Below are 27,631 nucleotides of genomic sequence, written 5' to 3' on the forward strand. Positions count from 1 at the left end.
TCACCCCTGGACGTCTCGCTCCGCCCCCAGGTTACAGGTCCAGCTTGCTCTTTCTGTCACATTACCGCGATGAAGGGTTTAGCCTGCAGGAGACCCTGCGCCGAGACATTATTGAAGACACCTGATGCGGCGGGTTAATTACTGCTAAACAAACCACACCTGTAGGGACGGCACAGCCTTTGCATGGACCCTTCGGAGCCCGCCAGATTGCTCGCCACCGAGCGATCCTGAGAAAGGCTGGCCGGGCGATGGATCGAGCAGCGTCTACTGGCCATACCACCTTGGATACGCCCGATCTCGTCTGATCTTGGAAACAAAGCAGGGCTGGGCTCGGACAGTACTTGGATGGGAGACGTCCTGGGAACACTGGGTGCTGTAGACCATTTTGATGACGTTTTGCCCTACTGCCCAGCTCGGCTAGCATGGAACGGCGCCTTGCCGGACACCGACCTTAAGTAACTTAGATGATGGAAGCCCCAAGGCCTCTGAGCCAGTTGGCAGCTAAGTACGCTACCCCGCCGCCTTCACGCAGGCCTGAAACCGAGCTCCTTGCCATGGCTAGGAGTGCTTATTGACTCCGCAGCTCGCCATGTGGAAATAATGGTGTTAAAAGCACCCGGGGCCGTGAAGAGGCCAGGCTTTCAGCAGGTGCCCAGGGAAGGTTTTGGATGCCGGCCGCCTAGCGAGGGCCAACAGAAGTAACATGTTTCTTTGCAAAGAAGCTTGTGTAACCAAGCCAGACGGCTGACAAAGAGCTAACCTCAGTGCAAGGAAGGCAAGGAAGGAATTGGGGAGGGGGGGCTTGATTATTGCTAGGGCCCTGAAATCATAAAACAGGCAGGAGAGTCTGACGCATGGTGACGGAGAGGTTGTAGGGGCAGATAGGGGGTGTTGTCACGTGCGAGCACGTGTGCATCCTGGCTTGTGTGTGACAGAGCGCTTCCTAGGTGTGGTGCGCTGCAGACAGTCAAAGGGATTGTTCCCTTTCATTAAAAGTTAATCCCCGGCTGCAGGCTATTAGAAAGCAACTAACCGCGCTCTACTCACCCTACCCGGGTCTACCGGTGAGTCTCGCCTCTGCTCCCGGCCTGTGGCATTGGCCGTGAAGAAGACGTTCCGTCGACAGCGCTGCAGCCGATCAGTGAGCTCAGCGGCTCTGAGTGGGGCGTTGTGTCTACAAGACCTTTTAAGGAAGCCAGCAAAAAAATTGAAGAGAAGGGAAAGCACAAAAGGACCTGGTCTTGCTGAGCACTGGAAAGGGCAGCCGGCAGCAAGACTTCAAAGTAGAAAAGCAACAAGTGAGAGGCTTGTTTCTGCCTACGGCCACACCACCCTGAACACGCCCTATCTTGTCTGATCTTAGAAGCTAAGCAGGATTGGGCCTGGTTAATACTTGGATTGGAGACTGCCTGGGAATACCAGGTGCTGTAGGCTTTTGCTTTTTCCTTCCACCAGCAGGGGTCACTCTCTTCTATGCCTTTTTTCCATTCCCTTTCACAAGTGCACACATTCATTCTCTTTTCTTGTTTTCATTAGCTTTCTCTCTTGTGCTATTTCATCTCTGCAAAATACCAGCATCCTTCTGATTAGTGTTGATCCACCCCCGTAGTGTTCGAGTTCGGTTCGGTTCGTCGAACACCCGTGTGTTCGCCGAACTGTTCGTCGAACTGTTCGTCGAACACCTTCGAACACCTTTAAAAACAATGGCAGGCAAACAAAAACACATAGAAACACATAGAAAACACCTTCAAAGGTGTCCAAAAGCTGACAAACTGCTCAGAAGACATAACTAACACATGGAAAAGTGACAATTACATATAGTCATGCGAAAATAAAAGAGGTGGAGGAGTAAAAGGAGGGGGAGACACAGATATAGGCATGTCATGCCCTTCTAAAATCCAAAAAGTGAGAAGCCGACACGGCCAGTCCGCTCCTGCCCGTGCCACCTCCGTGTCGCCGGGTTTGTGCCAGAGCCGCGGTGAACCCTGACGGCCAGCCCCCCTCTCCCAATACTGGTGCCTGTCCGCTGGTGGGTCGAGCGAGCCCCCCTGTGGTGGAGGCAGCTCTAAGCTTTTTAATTTAAATTGTCTCTCTAATTTGAATGAATACACTTTAAATCCATTTACAAGGATCTATTGGAGGGCAAGTCTCATGCCAGCAGCAGCGTAATTCCAGCTCCAGTAGCGTCCACTAAAGCTGCTGCAGTTAAAAAGCTTTTATAAGGATCGAGCTCGGCTGTCCACCGCAAGGCATCCTAATGCCAGTCCCAGCCCCTATGCCTTGGGGTGCCTCCTGATGCTCTTCACTAAGTATCCCATGGTCCCAAATCATTTCCTTTGAAAAAATTAAGTGTCTAAACTACAGGTGGTGTAGCTTGCTTAACAGCCGAGATAATCCACTGACTAGCAGACACTGCTACTAGGCACAAAGTATTTCCTGGGCTAGATGCAGTTAAAAATTTGTAATTAGATACTCTCGTTGGATGCTGAGAAAGCATTCCATAGAGTCTCCTGGCACGCCATATATGATTCTCTTAAAAAGCTTGGGGTAGGGGTCTAGGGGACCCTTTTATAGCCCAAATCACGGCCCTGTATCGCAATACGTCACCTAGGCTGAAGATAAATGGAACTGTAGCACCCTGAGGGCTCGGTTGCTACAGACGTATTGCACCTCACCCAGAGGTGTGATATCTCACTCTCAGGTAAGGATGGAGTGTGGATCAGGACCCGACACCTGCATGCATTACACCACATTGCCGTGGGGCAGGGCGACCAATATGCCCCTGAGATGGGCACGACAGTCCCTGTCCCTGGCTGGAGTGGGGGGAGGGAACACTGAGGAAGGGGAACCCTGTAGTGCAGGAGCAGGGAGGAAGAAGTTCCTGGGTGCATTGAGAAGGGAGTATAAAAGGTGGGCACCATCTTAGTTCAGTGCAGAGAAGTCTGAGCAGAAGTGGCAGGGAGCAGGGGCTCTGCATGAGCTCTGCTCCGGAGGCGGGCCTAGTAACAGAAGCCCAGGCCTGGAAGAGGGAGAAGGAAGGAAGAGGAGCGGAGAAGGCTCCAGCAACGAGGAATGAAGGGATCCCAGGGGTGCGGACGGGCGAGTCGCCACCGCACGCCCGAATCCACCTGCGTGGAGGGGTCAGGCCAAAGGGGGAGACCGGTCCCCGAACTAGTGGAGGCAGGAAACGACCCTCAGCTAGAAACCGGAGGCTCTGACATTTTATGTGGTGCAGCCCCTCGCTACACCCGCTAGGAAGGCACCACATAGGGTCAGGGAAACTGGTGCCAAGTTTACCAAGAGGAGGCCCGAGGCAGCCGGACAGAAGTGTTGGTAAGAAAGGCCAGACAAAGGACACACAAAGGGGGTCCTGTGAAGTGCTCCAAAGTTATCTGGGAGTTGTCTGAGCCCCTCACCTGGTGAGCACAGTACGACGTGGGCAGCCGTTACCTGCAGACGTGGTCCGGATAATAAGAACTGTGAGTAAAGGTCCTGGACTGCATCACTGACTCCGTGTCGTTACTGCTGCTGCCCTGCACCATCACCCCCATCCTCCGCATACACTGCCCTGAGGCTATACTCCTCCCGTGGGGAGTTATGCTACGCTCTGCTGCACCCACAACACCAGCCTCAGCGGTCTGCCCTGTAGCAGCGGTTCACTCTGACCGCAATCCACGGGTGGCGTAGTCGGACATTTAAACATCAAAACCACATAAATAGTTCCGCCACTGGTTTGACCGCCCAAAGCAACGGAACCGGGTCGCCGCCACGAAGACTACAACCACCAGCATCCACCAAAAAGGGTCCGGCTCCGGGTGTCCCAAGGCCCAGGGGGTGCGTCAGAACATTTTCATCACCTTTCACAATCACCAATGGGACAAGGCAGGGATGTCCTCTGTCCCCTCTCTTATACATCCTAGTGACGGAGCACCTGCTCTCATCAATTCGCCATAACCCCAATATTAGGTGGATTGAGGTGGGAGGCACCGAGTACAAGTGCTCTCTATTTGCTGATGATGTCCTAGTATATATCACTCAATCACATATATCCATCCCTGCTGTTATGGCTGAAATAGATCACTTTGTTACATGGTCAAATTTTAAAATCAATGCAGCGAAGTCTGAGGCCCTCGATGTCTCCCTCCCCAAATCCATATAGGATTCCATCCAGTCCAACTTTCCCTTTGCCTGTCCCTCACAGGGTATCAAATACTTAGGAATTCCTATTCATAGAGACCTCTCCCATCTCTGTTATCTTAATTTTGGGCCCTTTATTGAACAACTCCATACAGACCACGGTTGGCAAGCTAGAACTGTAAGATTCACTACGTGAACCGCTGGTGTTTTGTGGAAAATCACATGTACACTGCGTTCCAAATTATTATGCAAAAAGTGTTTAGGAGTGATAAGGGAAGAATTTGTTTGTTTGTCAGTTAAACTCATTGATGGTGATGTGTGTCAGGGCTCTTTATATCACTGTAAGCAATTGCAGACACCTGTGCTAATTAGTTTGGCAGGTGTGTCCAATGAAAGGCAAGACTACTTAAGAAGGCTCTCTCACATTATTATGCAGCCTACATTTTCTGCCAAAATGGGAAAGAAAAAGGATGTGTCGGCTGCTGAGAAGCAACAAATTGTGGAGTGTTTAGGTCAAGGCATGACTACAATCAACATTGTGCGATGATCAGGATGAAGTGTCTTGGCAATCAAGAAGTATGTAGCTGATTCACAGTACACACGTGTGCGTGCTGATAAGGGCAAATTGAGGACTCTTTCCTACAGGCAATTACGTCAGGTTGAAAGAGCAGCGGCCAAAAAGCCTTGTCATAGCAGCAGACACGTTTTTGAAGCTGCTTGTGCCTCCAACGTCCCCCGAACAACAAGATGCAGGGTCCTTCAGAGGTTTGCAGCTGTGCATACGCCATCCTGTCGACCTCCTCTATCCACTTCACACAAGCAGAAACGGCTCCAGTGGGCCAAACATTACATGAAGACTGATTTCAAAACAGTTTTGTTCACGGATGAGTGCCGTGCAGCGCTCGATGGTCCAGATGGATGGAGTGGAGGATGGCTGGTTGATGGACACCCCACGCAAACACGGCTACAGCGCCAACAAGGAGGAGGTGGAGTAATGTTTTGGGCTGGAATCATGGGGAGAGAGATTGTCGGCCCCTTTAGGATCCCTGAAGGCGCTAAAGATGAACTCCATAATGTATGTGGATTTTCTCAAACAGCACTTCCTGCCATGGTTCAAGAAGAAGAACCGTGTATTTCACAGCAAGATCATTTTTCTGCATGATAATGCACCATCTCATGCTGCACATAAAACATCTGCATCTCTGGCTGATATGGGCATAAAAGGGGACAAACTTATGGTGTGACCCCCATGCTCCCCTGACCTCTACCCCATTCAGAACCTTTGGAGCATCATTAAAAGGAGTGTCTATGATGGCGGGAGGCAGTTCACATCTAAGCAACAGCTCTGGGAGGGTATTCTGTCCTCATGCAAAACAATTGAAGCAGAAACCATCCAAAACCTGACAAATTCAATGGACGAGAGAGTTCAGAAGCTCCTTTCGAACAAGGGGTCCTATGTGAAAATGTAACATCACCTAGAATAAAGTTTTGAGTTGAAAACTGTTTGATTTCAGTTTCTAACAACCTGCTAATGCTTATAATTTCAAAAATGACCATTTTTTTGATCTTTATTAAAATGAAAAGGTTGATCGAAAAGTTTGGGGGATCTAAGAGTGTGGCAACCCAGTAGTCATGATTACTTCGAATTCTGACAATATGAGGGTCATGCTGCAGGTAGTGCAGCAAGAAGGCACTTATGTGTCTTGCGCATCTCGGAGCCCCAAAATTATTTTCCGGGCTAGATGCAGCTAAAAATTATTATTAATTTTAAATCTGGTGAAGCTTTAGTATAGATGGCCTAATAGGATCAGTGCTGCACACTGCTACAAAGCCCAAATTATTTTCCAGCCAAGATACAGATAAACATGATTAGTAATTTGAAAGCTTAAAACGGTTGGTAGGGTGATTTTAACCAATCATCAAGCTTTTACTCTCCCCAGGATGACACAGGGGTAGAAAAGTGATTTCGGATCCATGATTTGTTCATCTTTATGAACGTGAGTCTGTTTACATTATCAGTGGAGAGCCGCGTGCGCTTATCTGTCAGCACACCACCAGCAGCGCTGAACACACGTTCAGACAGAACGCTGGCTGCGGGGCATGACAAGATCTCCAAGGCGTAAGTGGCTAGCTCCGGCCATTTATCCAGATTGGAAGCCCAAAAAGAGCAAGGGTCCAGTGACACAGTCGTGGCTTCAATGTTTACTTGGAGATACTCCTGTACCATCGTCTCTAGGCGTTGACTATGTGTCAGACTTCTTGTCTCCTGTGGCCTTGCAAAGAATGGGCTAAAAAAGTGGTGAAATGATTCCGCAAAATTGATGTTACCAGCAGATACTGTGGTTCTGTTACGGTTTGAGTGCTGAACACTTGACGGTCCCACGGTTGGCAAGTTGGAACTGTGAGATTCACTACGTGCACCACTGGTATTTTGTGGAAAAGCACATGTAAGATTCTGCAACAGTCTCTGCTGATACTCCTGCATGCGTGCATCCCTTTCTATGGCAGGAATAATTTCTGCAAATTTACTTTTGTACCGGGGATCTAACAGTGTGGCAACCCAGTAGTCAGGATTATTTCTAATTCTCACAATTCGAGGGTCATGTTGCAGGTAGTGCAGCAAGAAGGCACTCATGTGTGTTGCGCATCCAGGAGCACCAAGTCCCTGTTGTGTTGGTGGCGAGGTAACAATCATGCTTCCTTCCTCTGTCCTCTCCCCCCAACCTCGCACAACAGAAATGTGATGAAGGTCTCCCTCATCTGATGAGTCTTCCATCAGTTCGTCCTCCACTTCTTCCTGGGCTCCTGCACCTTCCTCACTAGTTTGGCTGCTACCATGCGCCCTGGTAAAACCATCTCCCCCACCCTCACATGCCTGCCGCCTTGGTGCTGCCGACCCTCTGGATCTTGTAGATGTTAGCCCTTCCGCATACAACTCCTCCTCCTCTACTTCCTCCACCTCCTCTTGTGCCACCACCTGACTCCGAATTCTGTTTAACATGTGCTCCAGCATGTAAATCACCGGAATAGTCATGCTGATAATGGCATCGTCAGCACTAAACATCTTCGTCGCCATTTCAAAACTGTGCAGAAGGGTGCATAGGTCCCTGATCTGAGACCACTCCTTCAGCGTGATTTGCCCCACCTCTGAATCTCGTTGACCCAGGCTATACGTCAGAACGTATTGCACCAGGGCTTGTCGGTGCTGCCACAGTCGCTGCAACATGTGCAGAGTTGAATTCCACCGGGTAGGCACATCGCATTTTAGCCGGTGAAGTGGCAGGCCCAACGACTTCTGTAGAGATGTAAGTCGCTGAGCTGCGGGATGCGAACGGCGGAAGTGAGCACACAGCGACCGTGCCCTCTGCAGAAGGCCATCTAGTCTGGGATAGTGGGCTAAAAATTGCTGGACAACCAGGTTCAACACGTGAGCCATACAAGGCACGTGTGTGACATTGCCCCGGCGAAGGGCCGCACCCCGGTTTGCAGCATTGTCGCACACGGCCTTCCTTGGTTTCAGGTCCAGTGGAGACAACCATTCATGAAATTGGTTCTCCAGAGCTGACCACAACTCCTCAGCTGTGTGACTCACATTTCCCAGACATTTCAATGTAAAAACCGCCTGATGACGTTGAGCCCTACTGCCAGCATAGTAAGGAGGTGTGCAGGATCCCTTCTGCGCAGTTAGAAAGCTTGTGGCATGACCAGACAGGCTTTGGGTGCAGCTGGAAGACCGAGAGGAGGTTGAGGAGGCAGAAGCAGTGGAGGAACTTTGACATAAAGAGGATTGACGCACAACTCGTGGGGACGGCAAGACTTGGACAGCAGCCCCTTGTCCTGCTGTCACCATAGTTACCCAGTGCCCAGTCAGCGACATGTAACGCCCCTGTCCATGCCTAATCGTCCAAGTGTCTGTGGTGAAATGCACCCTGTCACACACAGAGTTTCTCAAAGAAGCGGTGATGTTGTGTGCGACATGCTGGTGGAGCGCAGGCACACCTTTCTTTGAGAAGTAGTGCCGACTGGGCATCTGGTACTGGGGCACTGCGACGGACATAAGGTCTCGAAAATCCTCTGTGTCCACCAGGCGGAAAGGCAGCATTTCTGTAGCCAAGAGCTTGCAGATGGTGAAATTCAACCTCTTAGCTTTCTCATGGCTAGGAGGAAATGGTCTTTTAGTTGTCCACATCTGAGGGACCGAGGGCTGGCTATTGTGCTTAGACGGGGTTGATAAGGGTGTCCCCGGCAAACTGCCGGTCTGTGAGGAAGATGCAGGCGGACATGTTAGGTTGCCTTGATCCAAAGGTGGTGCTATCAATGTCGGACAGCGCTCAACACCAGCTGGTGTTACCACCTCCAAAGAAAATGATGACCTGCCAATCACGCTGGCTGTTGCGGGTAAAGAGGTGGCAGGTCTGCGCCCCAAAACAGGTGTGACTGCTGTCCCCCCAGTCACAGAGGATGAAGAGGCCGCGGATGCACAAGATATGGCAGACGGTGGCTGGCCCGGCCGGCTAGGCCGCATTGTAGCACACTGAGCTTCCCACTGCAACTTATGTTTCATGTCCATGTGCCGGTTCATGCATGAAGTACTCAAACTATGTATTTTTTGGCCTCTACTTAGCTTTTGCTGACAAATGTTACAGATAACACGAGTTGGGTCATCTTTATCGATCTGAAAAAATGCCCAGGCTATGCAAGGCTTAGCACCCATGCGACCTGAAGAGCCACCACGACTTGTGGTGAGAGGCAGAGTTGTGTTTGAGGATGCAGTTGTTGACGTGCTTCCAGTACTACGTCTCTGTCCAGGAAGGCGCAACCTGACCTCGTCGTCACTAGCATCTTCCTCCACCTCCTCTGCTGACCTCATCTCTTGGCTGACTGTGGGTTGACAGTAAGTGGGATCTCCGACCTCATCATCATCACCCTGTGCGTTATCACACCCGTCGTCCTCAGAGCCAACCTGTTCCTGCCCTGACAAAAAACTAAAGTTGTCGCTCCAATCAGGTATTTGAGTCTTATCATCGTCTTCCTCATTGTCTCCACCAACAGGAGTTACAGTTTGGGAATGAGGGTCTACATTATGGTCAGAACCTTCTGCGTCTGGTCCTGGATCCGACTCATAAAGATTCTGGGCATCAGTGCAGATCATTTCCTCGTCTGGATTCACAGAAGCGCTGGAGTCGACCTCTGATTCCCAGGCTATAGTATGAATAAACAGCTCTGCAGACTCAACCATCTGTTCTACCTCATACTCAGACGGGCAGCTGGAGATTTTGGAGCTGTGAGGAAGCAAGTGCGATTGGGGTGACACCTTTGAGGACTGGAGTATTTGTGATGTTGAAGTTGATGTGGAGGAGAGCCCACTTAAAGGAGCACTTGATCTCCGTTGAAGCACCTGCTGTTTTTGTGCCTCATTTGGAATTTGTAGCGATTGGCGTGGCCGTAAGAAAGGGATCTTATCACATTGTCCGCTAAAAGAAGTAGACATTTTAGTTTGGCTGGAAGATGGTCTTTCTTCTGCAGATGTTACTGTTGCTTTAACACCTACCCCACGGACACAACCTTTTTTCCCCTTCCCAACACGCCTATTCCCCTTTCCACCAGCAGCAGGCCTTTTTCCACTCATTTTGGTGGTTAACTAATTCACAACTCTGGAGTTGTTTGCACAAAAAAACAATGGATGGGAACCGAGCAGAGCTGAGTGGCCAAACTGTGGTATTAGGCCAAAACTATTGGCTGGGTTAGATGCAGAAAAAAATTATATTCAATTTGCAACCTGATGGAGGTCTGTATAGATGGATTAATAGAACAAGTCCCACACACAGCTAGAAGCCCAATATTTTTTCAGAGGTAGATGCAGAAAAAAATATATTCAGTTTGCAACCTGATGGAGGTCAGTATAGATGGACTAATACAACAAGTCCCACACACAGCTAGAAGCCCAATATTTTTTCAGAGCTAGATGCAGAAAAAAATATATTCAGTTTGCAACCTGATGGAGGTCTGTATAGATGGATTAATAGAACAAGTCCCACACACAGCTAGAAGCCCAATATTTTTTCAGAGGTAGATGCAGAAAAAAATATATTCAGTTTGCAACCTGATGGAGGTCTCTATAGATGGATTAATAGAACAAGTCCCACACACAGCTAGAAGCCCAATATTTTTTCAGAAGTAGATGCAGAAAAAAATATATTCAGTTTGCAACCTGATGGAGGTCAGTATAGATGGACTTATACAACAAGTCCCACACACAGCTAGAAGCCCAATATTTTTTCAGAGGTAGATGCAGAAAAAAATATATTCAGTTTGCAACCTGATGGAGGTCAGTATAGATGGACTAATACAACAAGTCCCACACACAGCTAGAAGCCCAATATTTTTTCAGAGGTAGATGCAGAAAAAAATATATTCAGTTTGCAACCTGATGGAGGTCTGTATAGATAGATTAATAGAACAAGTCCCACACACAGCTAGAAGCCCAATATTTTTCAGAGGTAGATGCAGAAAAAAATATATTCAGTTTGCAACCTGATGGAGGTCTGTATAGATGGATTAATAGAACAAGTCCCACACACAGCTAGAAGCCCAATATTTTTTCAGAGCTAGATGCAGAAAAAAATATATTCAGTTTGCAACCTGATGGAGGTCTGTATAGATGGATTAATAGAACAAGTCCCACACACAGCTAGAAGCCCAATATTTTTTCAGAGGTAGATGCAGAAAAAAATATATTCAGTTTGCAACCTGATGGAGGTCAGTATAGATGGACTAATGCAACAAGTCCTACACACAGCTAGAAGCCCAATATTTTTTCAGAGGTAGATGCAGAAAAAAATATATTCAGTTTGCAACCTGATGGAGGTCAGTATAGATGGACTAATACAACAAGTCCCACACACAGCTAGAAGCCCAATATTTTTTCAGAGGTAGATGCAGAAAAAAATATATTCAGTTTGCAACTGATGGAGGTCAGTATAGATGGACTAATACAACAAGTCCCACACACAGCTAGAAGCCCAATATTTTTTCAGAGGTAGATGCAGAAAAAAATATATTCAGTTTGCAACATGATGGAGGTCAGTATAGATGGACTAATACAACAAGTCCCACACACAGCTAGAAGCCCAATATTTTTTCAGAGGTAGATGCAGAAAAAAATATATTCAGTTTGCAACCTGATGGAGGTCTGTATATATGGATTAATAGAACAAGTCCCACACACAGCTAGAAGCCCAATATTTTTTCAGAGGTAGATGCAGAAAAAAATATATTCAGTTTGCAACCTGATGGAGGTCTGTATAGATGGATTAATAGAACAAGTCCCACACACAGCTAGAAGCCCAATATTTTTTCAGAGGTAGATGCAGAAAAAAATATATTCAGTTTGCAACCTGATGGAGGTCTGTATAGATGGATTAATAGAACAAGTCCCACACACAGCTAGAAGCCCAATATTTTTTCAGAGGTAGATGCAGAAAAAAATATATTCAGTTTGCAACCTGATGGAGGTCTGTATAGATGGATTAATAGAACAAGTCCCACACACAGCTAGAAGCCCAATATTTTTTCAGAGCTAGATGCAGAAAAAAATTATATTCAATTTGCAACCTGATGGAGGTCAGTATAGATGGACTAATAGAATGATGCTATGCCCAAAAGATTTTACTTCACTAGGTGCAGTAAAAAAATTGGTATTCTATACACAGGTGGTATATCTTGCAACACAGATAGGCTACTCCACTGACTAACACACTCTGCAATAGGCCAAAAAGGATTAGCTTTGCTAGATTCAGCCAAATGCTGTGAAAAAAACTTGCACAGCACTGGCACAGACCTGCCGGGCAAAAACTGATAGGAACTGATGTAACCTAGTCCTGAAAAGGACTCCAATTACAATTAGTCTTTACTCCCACAATCTATCTATTTAAGAGCACAGACCTGCCTGATAAAAGTCGTAGGAAATGCTGTAACCTAGTCCTTAAAAGGACTGCTATCTGTAGATTTGTGCGAAAATTGGCTTGAAATTAACAAACAACAGCGGTGCCGTCTTACACGCAGCTGCAGCAGTGAGAAAATGGTGGCGACGGGGAAAATGGCTTGGTCTTATAGGGCAAGGACATGTGACATACACTGCCAATGACACATGCCCTTGCTTGTGTGAAAAAAAGCACTTCGCTCCGTGTGTGCGCTGCTGATAGGCTGACAGATTGCACCTCCCCACTGCAAATGCGGGAAAGAGAAAAAAAAATGGAGATCTTCATTGTTCCTGCAGAGATCCATCCCCTGCCCCTCCCCCCACCCCGCTGTACACTCAAACTGCGTATTAACATTAATTTTCATCATTACTGAGAAAAAATCCAATTATGATTTTGGTGCACGAACAGTTATTGAACATAACCTCGAACAGCAGAATTTTTCTCAAATTGTTCGTGTTCGCCGAACGGCTCGAACACCGCCCAAAACAGCTCGAATTTGAGATTGGCGAACAGTTCGAGTAGAACAACGCTCATCTCTCCTGGTTAGTACTTGGATGGGAGACCACCTGGGAATACCAGGTGCTGTAGGCTTTTGCTTTTTCCTTCCTTCCACCAGCAGTGGGCACTCTCTTCTATGCCTTTTTTCCATTCCCTTTCACAAGTGCACACATTCATTCTCTTTTCTTTTTTTCATTTGCTTTCTCTCTTGCGCTATTTCATCTCTGCAAAATACCAGCATCCTTCTGATCACCGTGGGCCTCCAGCATTGTTGCTTCTTTACTTTTAATACTAGGCTCCTTTTCACCAGGACCAGCGTCTCCCGCGTGGCTGGAGGCAACCACCGGTAACCCCAAGCAGAAGACCTTTGCAGTCAACACGACCCTCCCCCCTGAAGAGCAGCTCAAAGTCACTGGCAACCATCTCACCCTCTTCCTTCATTCACCCCTGGACGTCTCGCTCCGCCCCCAAGTTACGGGTCCAGCTTGCTCTTTCTGTCACGTTACCGCGATGAAGGGTTTAGCCTGCAGGAGACCCTGCGCCGAGCCATTTTTGAAGACACCTGATGCGGCGGGTGAATCACTGCTAAACAAACCACACCAGTAGGGACGGCACAGCCTTTGCATGGACCCTTCGGAGCCCGCCCCGTCACGGCCAGATTGCTCGCAACCAAGCGTGTTACAACTCTCCTGTTAGGTTTTTTTTAGTTTGCTGGTCACATGACCATTTTGCCTATTTAATCCGGCTCCGCCCTCCTGGCTTTGCTGGACTTCATTTGTATTTACTACTGTTGAGCTAGCTTGTTGCTCTGTTGCCGTTCTCTGTTAGTTTTGCTAGGTCTTCTGACCCCTATGCCTTTTTGTTGTGTGTTTGTCTTTGACTGCTACTATTTCTGCTAGGAGGTGTCCAACTTTTCCCAGTCCCTAGATCTTGTAGGGATCCCTCCCTCACATCTATAGGTCTGCGTTCAGACTAGCTGAGGACTTTAGCGGGTCTGATCGCAGGATCAGGTTCCCCGTTACATCGTAGGGATCTAGTTTAGTTCTATTGTAGGGATAGATCTCCTTTCTTTCCTTAGTCTCTGTAGCAGATCATAACAGTAATTCCAGCCATAAAAAAAAAAAAAAAAAAAAAATTTCTCTAAGGATAGATCTCCAGTTTTCCATCATGGTCTCGGTGCAAGATTTGGCTCAACGCTTGCAGGGACTCTCTCTGGAGGTGACCAAGCTCCAACAACACGTGAGTAGCTGTTCTGGAGCGCATTTTGTGGAACCTAAGGTACGTCTGCCTGATCTATTTTTTGGCAAACAACACGATTTTTTTTCTTTTAAAAATGCTTGTCTATTATATTTTAGTTTGAGACCCGGATCCTCTGGTGATGAATCACGGCGCATAGGGATCATAATGTCACTTTTGCGCAAAGATCCTCAGGGATGGGCCTTCTCTCTCCAACCTAGTGATCCGTGCTTTAGATCAGTGGATAGTTTTTTTTCTGCTTTGGGTTTGTTGTACGATGATCCTGATCGTGTCTCATCTGCTGAGTCTGAATTAAGACGTTTGAGGCAGGGATCAGGTAATTTGGAAAAATATTGTTCTCACTTCCGTCGGTGGTCTGCCCAGGTGGGGTGGAACGATTCTGCTTTGAAAAGCTTGTTTCTTGCAGGGCTATGTGAAAGGGTAAAGGATTTACTGATTGCTTATCCCACACCTGGAAACTTGCAGGAGGCAATGCAATTAGCTATACGGGTGGACAGGAGACTGCGTGAAAGGGTTAATGAGAGCAAATCCTCTGCTATGTCAGCTTCGAGTCCTGAGAGGTTATGTGCTGACAATGGAGAGCCGATGGAAATTGGGGTGATGGCACCCCGCTCTCAGGAAAAAGACCGTCGACTTTCTGAAGGCTTGTGTTTCTATTGCAGAAATTCTGGTCATTTTATTAAGAGCTGTGTGCTTCGTAAGAAGAAAGAAAAAAAAATGGTCAGTCATGCTCGTATTGCCTGTTTAAATTCTAAGGGAGTATTCCTATCTGCCACTACTGCTGCTCAGGATGAATTAATTGAATTTCGGGTATTTGTGGATTATGGATCTACTCTGAATGTGATTGATGGGGGATTCTTGGAAAAACTTAGATTAGAACCTAAAACTTTGTCATCCCCTATTGCTGTGGTTTCTGTCGATGGCTCTCCCTTGAAGAGTGTTACTCACAAGGTCTGTGAATTTCCCCTCACTATTAATGGTATTCATCAAGAGAATTTGGATTTGGTGATATTGGATAATTTGCCTTCTCCAGTAATATTGGGGTTACCCTGGTTAAAATTGCACAATCCTGTACTGGATTGGTCTACCAATGAAATTAAGTCCTGGAGCCCTAAGTGTTCTGACAAATGTTGTAACGGGTGCATTACTGCTGTGGATAGAGAGGAATTGCCTGTACCTATTCAGGATTTTTGGAGAGTTTTTTCTGAGGAGGAGTCGCAGGTTTTGCCTCCCCATAGAGACTATGATTGTACCATTGAATTTGTCCCTGGCGCGACTCTTCCTAAGAGTCGTTTATTTAATCTTACTATTCCTGAAAGAAAGGCTTTGGAAGAATACATACAGACAAGCTTGGCCGCCGGTCACATTAGGCCTTCCAAGTCTCCTGTGGCTGTTGGATTTTTTTTGTAAAAAAAAAAGATGGCGGTTTACGTCCTTGTCTGGACTTTCGTGAGATTAATAAAATTACTGTACGCAATCCTTACCCACTGCCATTGATTCCTGATTTATTTAACCAGTTAGTGGGGGCCAAGTGGTTCTCTAAAATTGATCTACGGGGGGCATACAATTTGTTGTGCATGAAGGAGGGTGATGAATGGAAGACTGCTTTTAACACTCCTGTGGGTCATTTTGAGAATCTGGTTATGCCTTTTGGTCTCACCAATGCTCCAGCATTTTTTCAGAATCTTATTAATGATATCCTTAGACCTTTAATCGGCAAAAATGTGGTTGTGTATTTGGATGACATTTTGATTTATTCGCCGGATCTGGAGTCTCATTGGCGGAGCGTACGTGAGGTATTTCAGTTATTAATGGACAATTCGCTTTTTGCTAAGCTGGAGAAATGTGAGTTCGCTGTACAGAGAATTAGTTTTTTGGGCTACATTATCTCCAGTGAAGGTTTTGAGATGGACCCGGTTAAAGTTCAAGCTGTGCAGGAATGGCCTAGGCTTATTGGTTTGAAATCGATACAGAGGTTTTTGGGTTTCGCCAATTATTACAGAAAATTCATAAAAAAATTTCTATTATTGTCAAACCGCTGACCGATCTCACCAGGAAAGGTGCTAATGCGGTTCAGTGGACTTCTGAGGCCATTGAAGCTTTTGTGTTTCTAAAGCAGAGGTTCACCTCTGCTCCCATCCTTATGCAGCCTGATGTGACTAAGCAGTTTTTGGTTGAGGTTGATGCTTCTTCGGTGGGGGTTGGTGCGGTGTTGTCTCAGGAAAACAAGGATGGAGTACATCCCTGTGCCTCTTTTTCAAAAAAATTTTCCGAGACTGAACTTAATTACGATATTGATAATCGGGAATTGCTGGCGATTAAACTCGCATTTGAACACTGGCGTCATCTCTTGGAAGGTGCTGAATTTCCCATTCAGGTTTTCACTGATCATAAAAATCTGATCTATCTTGATGCTGCCAAGCGCTTGAATGCCCGTCAGGCTAGGTGGGCACTTTTTTTCTCGCGGTTTAATTTTTCCGTTACTTACATCCCGGGTACCAAGAATGTTAAAGCGGATGCTTTGTCTCGCAGCTTTTCTCCCATGGTCGGTGTTGAGGATGAAGAGGAGACCATTTTACAAGAAGGTGTTGTGATTGCTGCTTTGGACTCCGTTTTGGAGGATGAGATTCTTAAAGCACAGGAGAATGTCCCATCTAACACTCCCCATGGGAGGTTGTTTGTGCCTAGGACCTTTAGGAGAGATTTGTTTGTTGAGTGTCATGAGTCTCGGTTGGCAGGTCATCCAGGAATTTCTGAGACCAAGAGACTTGTGGGTCGCAGTTTTTGGTGGCCTGGATTGCAGAAGGAAGTCATTAAGTGGGTGCGCCAATGTACTGTGTGTGCAAGATCCAAGTCTTCGCATGCTCCTTCTGCGGGGTTGCTTTGCCCTCTGGAGGTTCCTAGTGCACCTTGGACACATCTGGCTATGGACTTTATTACTGACCTTCCTCCCTCTGAAGGTTTCACGGTCATCTGGGTGGTCGTGGACCGTTTTAGCAAGATGTGTCACTTGGTTCCCTTCATCAAACTGCCTTGAGCTAAGACACTCGCTAAGGCCTTTGTCAATGAGATTGTCAGACTACATGGTGTCCCTACTGACATTATTTCTGATAGGGGACCTCAGTTCGTGGCTCGTTTTTGGCGTGCCTTTTGTGACAGGTTGGGAGTTCATTTGTCGTTTTCATCTGGATATCATCCTGAGTCTAATGGCCAGACAGAAAGGAAGAACCAGGATGTTGAGCAGTTCTTGCGTTGTTTTGTGGCAGACAATCAAGAGGGGTGGTCTGAGTTTCTGCCACTTGCTGAATTTGCTCTTAACAACCATACATCCTCTTCTGCTAGGTGTTCGCCTTTTTTTTGTTGTTCTGGGAGACATCCGTCTTTTGGGTCATTTTCCAAATTGGTTTCGGCTGTGCCTGAGGAGGAGAGTTTTTCCGGTGATTTGGAGAGAGTTTGGACGGATGTGCGTGGTAATCTTCAGGAGGCTAACAAAAAATCTAAGCGGTACTTTGATAGGAAACGGCAAGAGATTTTGTTTGCGGTTGGTGACATGGTTTGGTTGTCCTCTAAGAATCTGCGATTGAGGATTCCTTCTAAAAAATTGGGTCCCAAGTTCGTAGGGCCCTTTAAGGTACTTCAGATAGTTAACCAATCTGCTGTTAGGCTGGAGGTTCCTACGTCCTGGAGGATTAATCCGGTGTTTCATGTTTCTCTGTTGAAAAAAGCTGATGTGTCGGACGGTGACGCCTCTGCCACTGTTCCTCCGGTGGTGGAGGACGGGGAATATGAAATTTCCCGCATCCTAAGTTCTAGACGGTATAGAGGGAGTTTGCAGTATCTCGTCGCTTGGAAGGGTTTCCGACCTGAGGATAACTCATGGGTGAGAGCGGATTATGTTTCTGCACCCAGACTTGTCCGAGCGTTTCACAGGAGGTTTCCTGGTAAGCCTGGGCCTAGGGGATCCAGAGGATCCTCTTAGAAGAGGGGGTACTGTTACAACTCTCCTGTTAGGTTTTTTTTAGTTTGCTGGTCACATGACCATTTTGCCTATTTAATCCGGCTCCGCCCTCCTGGCTTTGCTGGACTTCATTTGTATTTACTACTGTTGAGCTAGCTTGTTGCTCTGTTGCCGTTCTCCGTTAGTTTTGCTAGGTCTTCTGACCCCTATGCCTTTTTGTTGTATGTTTGTCTTTGACTGCTACTATTTCTGCTAGGAGGTGTCCAACTTTTCCCAGTCCCAAGATCTTGTAGAGATCCCTCCCTCACATCTATAGGTTTGCGTTCAGACTAGCCGAGGACTTTAGCGGGTCTGATCGCAGGATCAGGTTCCCCGTTACATCGTAGGGATCTAGCTTAGTTCTATTGTAGGGATAGATCTTCTTTCTTTCCTTAGTCTCTGTAGCAGATCATAACAAAGCGATCCTGAGAGAGGCTGGCCGGGCGATGGATCGAGCAGCGTCTACTGGCCATACCACCTTGGATGCGCCTGATCTAGTCTGATCTCAGAAGCAAAGCAGGGCTGGGCTCGAACAGTACTTGGATGGGATACCTCCTGGGAACACCGGGTGCTGTAGACCATTTTGATGACGTTTTGCCCTACTGTCCAGCTCGGCTAGCATGGAACGGCGCCTTGCCGGACACCGACCTTAAGTAACTTAGATGATGGAAGCCCCAAGGCCTCTGAGCCAGTTGGCAGCTAAGTACGCTACCCCGCCGCCTTCAAGCAGGCCTGACTCCGAGCTCCTTGCCACGGCTAGGAGTGCTTATTGACTCCGCAGCTCGCCATGTGGAAATGATGGCGTTAAAAGCACCCGGGGCCGTGAAGGGGCCAGGCTTTCAGCAGGTGCCCAGGGAAGGTTTTGGATGCCGACCGCCTAGCGAGGGCTAGCAGAAGTAACATGTTTCTCTGCAAAGAAGCTTGTGTAACCAAGCCAGACGGCTGACAAAGAGCTAACCTCAGTGCAAGGAAGGCAAGGAAGGTGCGGAAGGAATTGGGGAGGGTGGGTGGTGATTCCTGCTAGGGCCCTGAAATCATAAAACAGGCAGGAGAGTCTGACGCATGGTGACGGAGAGGTTGTAGGGGCAGATAGGGGGTGTTGTCACGTGCGAGCACGTGTGCATGCTGGCTTGTGTGTGAGAGTGCGCTTCCTAGGTGTGGCGCGCTGCATACAGTCAAAGGGATTGTTCCCTTTCATTAAAAGTTAATCCCCGGCTGCAGGCTATTAGAAAGCAACTAACCGCGCTCTACTCACCCTACCCGGGTCTACCGGTGAGTCTCGCCTCTGCTCCTGGCCTGTGGCATTGGTCGTGAAGCCTACGTTCCGTCGACAGCGCTGCAGCCGATCAGTGAGCTCAGCGGCTCTGAGTGGGGCGTTGTGTCTACAAGACCTTTTAAGGAAGCCAGCAAAAAAATTGAAGAGAAGGGAAAGCACAAAAGGACCTGGTCTTACTAAGAACTGGAAAGGGCAGCCGGCAGCAAGACTTTAAAGTAGAAAAGCAGCAATTGAGAAGCTTGTCTCTGCCTATGCCCACACCACCCTGAACAAGCCCAATGTCATCTGATCTTGGAAGATATGCAGGATTGGGCCTGGTTAGTACTTGGATGGGAGACTGCCTGGGAGTACCAGGTCCTGTAGGCTTTTGCTTTTTCCTTCCTTCCACCAGCAGGGGGCACTCTATTCTATGCCTTTTTGCCATTTCCTTTCACAAGTGCACACATTCATTCTCTTTTCTTTTTTTCATTTGCTTTCTCTCTTGCACTATTTCATCTCTGCAAAATACCAGCATCTTTCTGATCACCGTGGGCCTCCAGCATTGTTGCTTATTTACTTTTAATACTAGGCTCCTTTTCACCAGGACCAGCGTCTCCCGGGTGGCTGGAGGCAACCACCGGTAACCCCAAGCAGAAGACGTTTGCAGGCAACACGACCCTCCCCCCTGAAGAGCAGCTCAAAGTCACTGGCAACCATCTCACCCTCTGCCTTCATTCACCCCTGGACGTCTCGCTCCGCCCCCAAGTTACGGGTCCAGCTTGCTCTTTCTGTCACATTACCACGATGAAGGGTTTAGCCTGCAGGAGACCCTGCGCCGAGCCATTTTTGAAGACACCTGATGCGGCGGGTGAATCATTGCTAAACAAACCACACCTGTAGGGACGGCACAGCCTTTGCATGGACCCTTCGGAGCCCGCCCCGTCACGGCCAGATTGCTCGCCACCAAGCGATCCTGAGAAAGGCTGGCCGGGCGCTGGATCAAGCAGCGTCTACTGGTCATACCACCTTGGATACGCCTGATCTCGTCTGATCTTGAAAGCAAAGCAGTGCTAGACTTGGACAGTACTTGGATGGGAGACCTCCTCAGAACACAGGGTGCTGTAGACCATTTTGATGACGTTTTGCCCTACTGCCCCGCTCGGCTAGCATGGAACGGCGCCTTGCCGAACACCGACCTTAAGTAACCTAGATGATGGAAGCCCCAAGGCCTCTGAGCCAGTTGGCAGCTAAGTACGCTACCCTGCCGCCTTCACGCAGGCCTGACACCGAGCTCCTTGCCACGGCTAGGAGTGCTTATTGACTCCGCAGCTCGACGTGTGGAAATGATGGTGCTAAAAGCACCCGGGGCCGTGAAGGGGCCAGGCTTTCAGCAGGTGCCCAGGGAAGGTTTTGGATGCCGGCCGCCTAGCGAGGGCCAGCAGAAGTAACATGTTTCTCTGCAAAGAAGCTTGTGTAACCAAGCCAGACGGCTGACAAAGAGCTAACCTCAGTGCAAGGAAGGCAAGGAAGGTGCGGAAGGAATTGGGGAGGGGGGGTGATTCCTGCTAGGGCCTTGAAATCATAAAACAGGCAGGAGAGTCTGACGCATGGTGACTAGAGATGAGCGGTGTTCGACTAGAACTGTTCGCCAATCTCAAATTCGAGCTGTTTTGGGCGGTGTTCGAGTTGTTCGACGAACCCGAACGATTTGCAAAAAATTCGGCTGTTCGAGGTTATGTTCGATAACTGTTCGTGCACCAAAAGCGTGTCCTGCATGTCTGGCGCTACTTAGAGCACCAATCATGCAGGGATTGTCTGCCACTCACTGTAATGCCACAGCCATGGTGGTTGTGGCATTACAGTGATTGCCCAAATCATGGGAACAGTGCCAACAGTGAAACATGAAAAGCCAGCAATTCAGCAGCGGCATACACCGGTACCCGACAATTTAGAACCGAAAGAATAGAGCTTCACACATAGATTAGATAGATATAAACATGTCAGCCACATATATACGAAGTACAGTGAAAGTGCTGCTTACTGTACTTGTCATTTAGCGTAAAGGATTTATCAAAAAAAATAATAGTGTTTTCATGCACCGTCTCTTTAAAAAAGCCGGCCGGCAATTCAGCAGCGGTACCCGACAATTTAGAATAGAAGGAATAGAGAATCACACATAGATTAGATAGATAGAAACATGTCAGTCACATATATATGAAGTACAGTGACAGTGTTGATTACTGTACTTGTCATTTAGTGTAAAGGATTTATTAAAAAAAATAATAGTGTTTTCATGCACCGTCTCTTTAAGAAAGCCGGCCGGCAATTCAGCATCTGTACCCGACAATTTATAACAGACAGAATAGAGCTTCACACATAGATTAGATAGATAGAAACATGTCAGTCACATATATATGAAGTACAGTGATAGTGTTGGTTACTGTACTTGTCATTTAGTATTAAAATAAAGGATTTATTATTAAAAAAATTGGCGTGGGGTTCCCCTTAATTTTAGGCTCTAGCGGAGGTTAAGCAGACAGCTGGGGCAGATGTTTGAAGCCTGGGAAGGGGGTAATACCCACGGAGCTTCCCAGGCTACTAATATCAGCCCCCAGCTGAATACATAGCCTTTACTAGCTATTAAAATGGGGGACCCCCCCAAAAAAATGACGTGCGGTCCCCCCTAATTTAATAGCTAGCAAAGGCTAGGCAGACAGCTGGGGGCTGATATTAATAGCCCAGGAAGGGAGCAATGAATATTGGCCCCCTCCCAGGCTAGAAACACCAGCCGTCAGCCGCCCCAGAAATGGCGCATTCATAGGATGCGCCAATTCTGGCACTTAGCCTCGCTCTTCCACGCTGCCCTGGTGCGGTGCCAGGGGGTAATAGGGCTGGGGTTGATGTCAGCTTATAATGCCAGCTGACATCAAGCCCAGGTTAGTAATGGAGAGGCGTCTATAAGACACCCCCATTACTAACCCCATAGTCAAAGTTAAAAAAACACAAACACCCAGAATAAAGTCCTTTAATTGAAATAAAGACACAATTCTTTATTGTTCTAAATTAAACCATACTTACCATCACGCCCATTCCAGCTGAAGCCAACGATCTCCTGTAATAAAAATAAAATAATAAAGCAACCTCATCCTTACCTTTCCATGGTTCCCACGACAGCTTCAGCTCTGCTACATCGAGATGACATGCTGGACCGCAGCAGAACGCCGCCATCCAGCCTGTCATCCCGCAGACACTGAGAAGCGCAGGCTTGCTTGCGCTCCACATTGTCTCTCTGTGACGGCATAAAGATGAGCCGAGGTCATGTCCAATGAACTCGGCTCACCTCATGCACGTCACTTACAGCGTGGGAGAATTCTCACGCTGAAGCGCTGAGTGCAGGAGAATTTTCCCACGCTGTCAGTGAGGTGCATGAGGTGAGCTGAGTTCATTGGACATGAGCTCACCTCATGCACGTCACTGACAGCGTGGGAGAATTCTCCTGCACTCAGCACTTCAGCGTGAGAATTTTCCCACGCTGTCAGTGACGTGCATGAGGTGAGCCGAGTTCATTGGACATGACCTCGGCTCATCTGGATGCCGTCACAGCGAGACACTGAGGAGCGCAAGCATGCCTGCTCTTCTCAGTGTCTGCGGCATGACAGGCTGGATGGCAGCGTTCTGCTGCGGTCCAGCCTGTCATCTCGATGTAGCAGAGCTGAAGCTGTCGTGGGAACCATGGAAAGGTAAGGATGAGGTTGGTTTATTATTTTTATTTTATTGCAGGAGATCGTTGGCTTCAGCTGGAATGGGCGTGATGGTAAGTATAGTTTAATTTAGAACAATAAAGAATTGTGTGTTTATTTCAATTAAAGGACTTTATTCTGGGTGTTGTGTTTTTTTTAAATACTTTACTAGAAATTCATGGCGGTCATGTCTAATACTGGCGTGACCCCATGAATTTTGGGCTTGGGGCCAGCTGATAATACCAAGCTGGCCCTAACCCCTTTATTGCCCAGTGAGCCACCGCACCAGGGCCCTGGATGAGTTGGGTACAGCGCCAGAAGATGGCGCTTCTATGAACGCGCCATTTTCCGGGGTGGCTGCGGACTGCAATTTGCAGCGGGGGGGGGCCCAGAAAGCTTGGGCCTCCCTGCGCTGCAGATTCCAGCCCCCAGCTGCCTAGTTGTACCTGGCTGGACACAAAAATAGGGCGAAGCCCCACGTATTTTTTTTTTAATTATTTCATGAAATTCATGAAATAATTAAGAAAAAAAGGCCTTCCCTATATTGTTGTGTCCGGCCAGGTACAAAAAGGCAGCTGGTGGTTGGGGGCAGCCCGTTCCTGCCTGCTGCACCTGGCTGGACACAAATATAGTGCGAAGCCCCACTTCAATTTTTTTTAATTATTTCATGAAATTCATGAAATAATTAAGAAAAAAAGGCCTTCCCTATATTGTTGTGTCCGGCCAGGTACAAATAGTCAGCTGGTGGTTGGGGGCAGCCTGTTCCTGCCTTCTGTACCTGGCTGGACACAAATATAGTGCGAAGCCCCACTTCAATTTTTTTTAATTATTTCATGAAATTCATGGAATAATTAAGAAAAAAAGGCCTTCTCTATATTGTTGTGTCCGGCCAGGTACAAATAGGCAGCTGGTGGTTGGGGGCAGCCCATTCCTGCCTGCTGTACCTGGCTGGACACAAATATAGTGCGAAGCCCCACTTCAATTTTTTTAAATTATTTCAGGAAATTCATGAAATAATTAAAAAAAAATTGACGTGGGGCTTCGCACTATATTTGTGTCCAGTCAGGTGCAGCAGGCAGGAACGGGCTGCCCCCAAACACCAGCTGCCTATTTGTACCTGGCCGGACACAACAATATAGGGAAGCCCTTTTTTTCTTAATTATTTCATGAAATAATTTAAAGAAAATTGACGTGGGGCTTCGCCCTGTTTTTGTGTCCAGCCAGGTACAACTAGGCAGCTGGGGGCTGGAATCCGCAGCGCAGGGAGGCCCAAGCTTTCTGGGCCACCCCCGCTGCAAATTGCAGTCCGCAGCCACCCCGGAAAATGGTGCGTTCATTGAAGCGCCATCTTCTGGCGCTGTACCCAACTCATCCAGGGCCCTGATGCGGTGGCTCACTGGGTAATAAAGGGGTTAGGGCCAGCTTGGCATTATCAGCTGGACCTAAGCCCAAAATTCATGGGGTCACGCCAATATTAGACATGACCACCATGAATTTCTAGTAAAGTATTTAAAAAAAACACAACACCCAGAAAAAAGTCCTTTAATTGAAATAAACACACAATTCTTTATTGTTCTAAATTAAACCATACTTACCGTCACGCCCATTCCAGCTGAAGCCAACGATCTCCTGAAATAAAAGAAAAATAATAAAGCAACATCATCCTTACCTTTCCATGGTTCCCATGACAGCTTCAGCTCTGCTACATCGAGATGACAGGCTGGACCGCAGCAGAACTCTGCCATCCAGCCTGTCATCCCGCAGACACTGAGAAGCGCAGGCTTGCTTGCGCTCCACAGTGTCTCTCTGTGAGGGCATCCAGATGAGCCGAGTTAATGTCCAATGAACTCGGCTCACCTCATGCACGTCACTGACAGCGTGGGAAAATTCTCCTGCACTCAGCGCTTCAGCGTGGGAGAATTCTCACGCTGAAGCGCTGAGTGCAGGAGAATTCTCCCACGCTGTCAGTGACGTGCAGGAGGTGAGCTGAGTTCATTGGACATGAGCTCACCTCATGCACGTTACTGACAGCGTGGGAGAATTCTCCTGCACTCAGCGCTTCAGCGTGAGAATTTTCCCACGCTGTCAGTGACGTGCATGAGGTGCGCCGAGTTCATTGGACATGAACTCGTCTCATCTTTATGCCGTCACAGCCAGACACTGCAGAGCGCAAGCATGCCTGCGCTTCTCAGTGTCTGCGGGATGACAGGCTGGATGGCAGCGTTCTGCTGCGGTCCAGCCTGTCATCTCGATGTAGCAGAGCTGAAGCTGTCGTGGGAACCATGGAAAGGTAAGGATGATGTTGCTTTATTATTTTTCTTTTATTGCAGGAGATCGTTGGCTTCAGCTGGAATGGGCGTGATGGTAAGTATGGTTTAATTTAGAACAATAAAGGATTGTGTCTTTATTTCAATTAAAGGACTTTATTCTGGGTGTTTGTGTTTTCTTTTAACTTTGACTATGGGGTTAGTAATGGGGGTGTCTTATAGACGCCTCTCCATTACTAACCTGGGCTTGATGTCAGCTGGCATTATAAGCTGACATCAACCCCAGCCCTATTACCCCCTGCCACCGCTACAGGGCAGCGTTGAAGAGCGAGGCTAAGTGCCAGAATTGGCGCATCCTATGAATGCGTCATTTCTGGGGCGGCTGACAGCTGGTGTTTCTAGCCTGGGAGGGGGCCAATATTCATGGCTCCCTTCCTGGGCTATTAATATCAGCCCCCAGCTGTCTGCCTAGCCTTTGCTAGCTATTAAATTAGGGGGGACCCCACGTCATTTTTTTTGGGGGGTCCCCCATTTTAATAGCTAGTAAAGGCTATGTATTCAGCTGGGGGCTGATATTAGTAGCCTGGGAAGCTCCGTGGGTATTACCCCCTTCCCAGGCTTCAAACATCTGCCCCAGCTGTCTGCTTAACCTCCGCTAGAGCCTAAAATTAAGGGGAACCCCACGCCAATTTTTTTTAATAATAAATCCTTTATTTTAATACTAAATGACAAGTACAGTAACCAACACTATCACTGTACTTCATATATATGTGACTGACATGTTTCTATCTATCTAATCTATGTGTGAAGCTCTATTCTGTCTGTTATAAATTGTCGGGCACAGATGCTGAATTGCCGGCCGGCTTTTTTAAAGAGACGGTGCATGAAAACACTATTATTTTTTTTAATAAATCCTTTACACTAAATGACAAGTACAGTAAGCAACATTGTCACTGTACTTCATATATATGTGACTGACATGTTTCTATCTATCTAATCTATGTGTGAAGCTCTATTCTGTCTGTTATAAATTGTCGGGCACAGATGCTGAATTGCCGGCCGGCTTTTTTAAAGAGACGGTGCATGAAAACACTATTATTTTTTTTAATAAATCCTTTACACTAAATGACAAGTACAGTAAGCAACACTGTCACTGTACTTCATATATATGTGACTGACATGTTTATATCTATCTAATCTATGTGTGAGGCTCTATTCCTTCTTGTCTAAATTGTCGGGTAGCGGTGTATGCCGCTGCTGAATTGCCGGCCGGCTTTTTTAAAGAAAGCGTCTTCTGAGCAGTTTGTCAGCTTTTGGACACCTTTGAAGGTGTTTTCTATGTGTTTCTATGTGTTTTTGTTTGCCTGCCATTGGTTTTAACGGTGTTCGACGGTGTTCTAAGGTGTTCGACGAACAGTTCGACGAACAGTTCCTCGAACATCCCGGTGTTCGACGAACCGAACCGAACCCGAACACTACGGGGGTGGCTCAACACTAATGGTGACGGAGAGGATGTTGGGGCAGATAGGGGGTGTTGTCACGTGCGAGCACGTGTGCATGTTGGCTTGTGTGTGAGAGTGCGCTTCCTAGGTGTGGCGCGCTGCAGACAGTCAAAGGGATTGTTCCCTTTCATTAAAAGTTAATCCCCGGCTGCAGGCTATTAGAAAGCAACTAACCGCGCTCTACTCACCCTACCCGGGTCTACCGGTGAGTCTCGCCTCTGCTCCCGGCCTGTGGCATTGGCCGTGAAGCTGACGTTCCGTCGACAGCGCTGCAGCCGATCAGTGAGCTCAGCGGCTCTGAGTGGGGCGTTGTGTCTACAAGACCTTTTAAGGAAGCCAGCAAAAAAATTGAAGAGAAGGGAAAGCACAAAAGGACCTGGTCTTGCTGAACACTGGAAAGGGCATCCGGCAGCCAGACTTCAAAGTAGAAAAGCAGCAAGTGAGAGGCTTGTCTCTGCCTACGGCCACACCACCCTGAACACGCCTGCTCTCATCTGATCTTGGAAGCTAAGCAGGGTTGGGCCTGGTTAGTACTTGGATGGGAGACCGCCTGGGAATACCAGGTGCTGTAGGCTTTTGCTTTTTCTTTCCTTCCACCAGCAGGGGGTACTCTCTTCTATGCCTTTTTTCCATTCCCTTTCACAAGTGCACACATTCCTTCTCTTTTCTTTTTTTCATTTGCTTTCTCTCTTGCGCTATTTCATCTCTGCAAAATACCAGCATCCTTCTGATCACCGTGGGCCTCCAGCATTGTTGCTTCTTTACTTTTAATACTAGGCTCCTTTTCACCAGGACCAGCATCTCCCGCGTGGCTGGAGGCAACCACCGGTAACCCCAAGCAGAAGATCTTTGCAGGCAACACAAACCTCCCCCCTGAAGAGCAGCTCAAAGTCACTGGCAACCATCTCACCCTCTTCCTTCATTCACCCCTGGACGTCTCGCTCCGCCCCCAAGTTACGGGTCCAGCTTGCTCTTTCTGTCACATTACCGCAATGA

At 47.7% G+C, this 27,631-nt stretch overlaps 1 non-coding gene and 4 pseudogenes across 1 annotated transcript; all 5 read left to right on the top strand.

Annotated features, from left to right (window-relative positions):
* The first annotated feature begins 262 nt into the window (after nucleotides 1–262).
* On the top strand, nucleotides 263–382 carry LOC141269490 (5S ribosomal RNA; annotated as a pseudogene).
* A 933-nt stretch (nucleotides 383–1,315) lies between these two features.
* On the top strand, nucleotides 1,316–1,434 carry LOC141268898 (5S ribosomal RNA; annotated as a pseudogene).
* Nucleotides 1,435–18,331: 16,897 nt separating this feature from the next.
* On the top strand, nucleotides 18,332–18,451 carry LOC141267920 (5S ribosomal RNA; annotated as a pseudogene).
* Nucleotides 18,452–19,394: 943 nt separating this feature from the next.
* On the top strand, nucleotides 19,395–19,513 carry LOC141270268 (5S ribosomal RNA; annotated as a pseudogene).
* Nucleotides 19,514–27,091: 7,578 nt separating this feature from the next.
* Nucleotides 27,092–27,210, top strand: LOC141266347 (5S ribosomal RNA). Its single transcript, XR_012320387.1, has one exon. It is a non-coding gene; the product is annotated as a 5S ribosomal RNA (ribosomal RNA).
* The last annotated feature ends 421 nt before the right edge of the window (nucleotides 27,211–27,631 follow it).

This window comes from Phyllobates terribilis, unplaced genomic scaffold, assembly GCF_046119375.1.
Source record: "Phyllobates terribilis strain yellow unplaced genomic scaffold, ASM4611937v1 Scaffold_4__5_contigs__length_816908805, whole genome shotgun sequence".
Taxonomy (NCBI): domain Eukaryota; kingdom Metazoa; phylum Chordata; class Amphibia; order Anura; family Dendrobatidae; genus Phyllobates; species Phyllobates terribilis.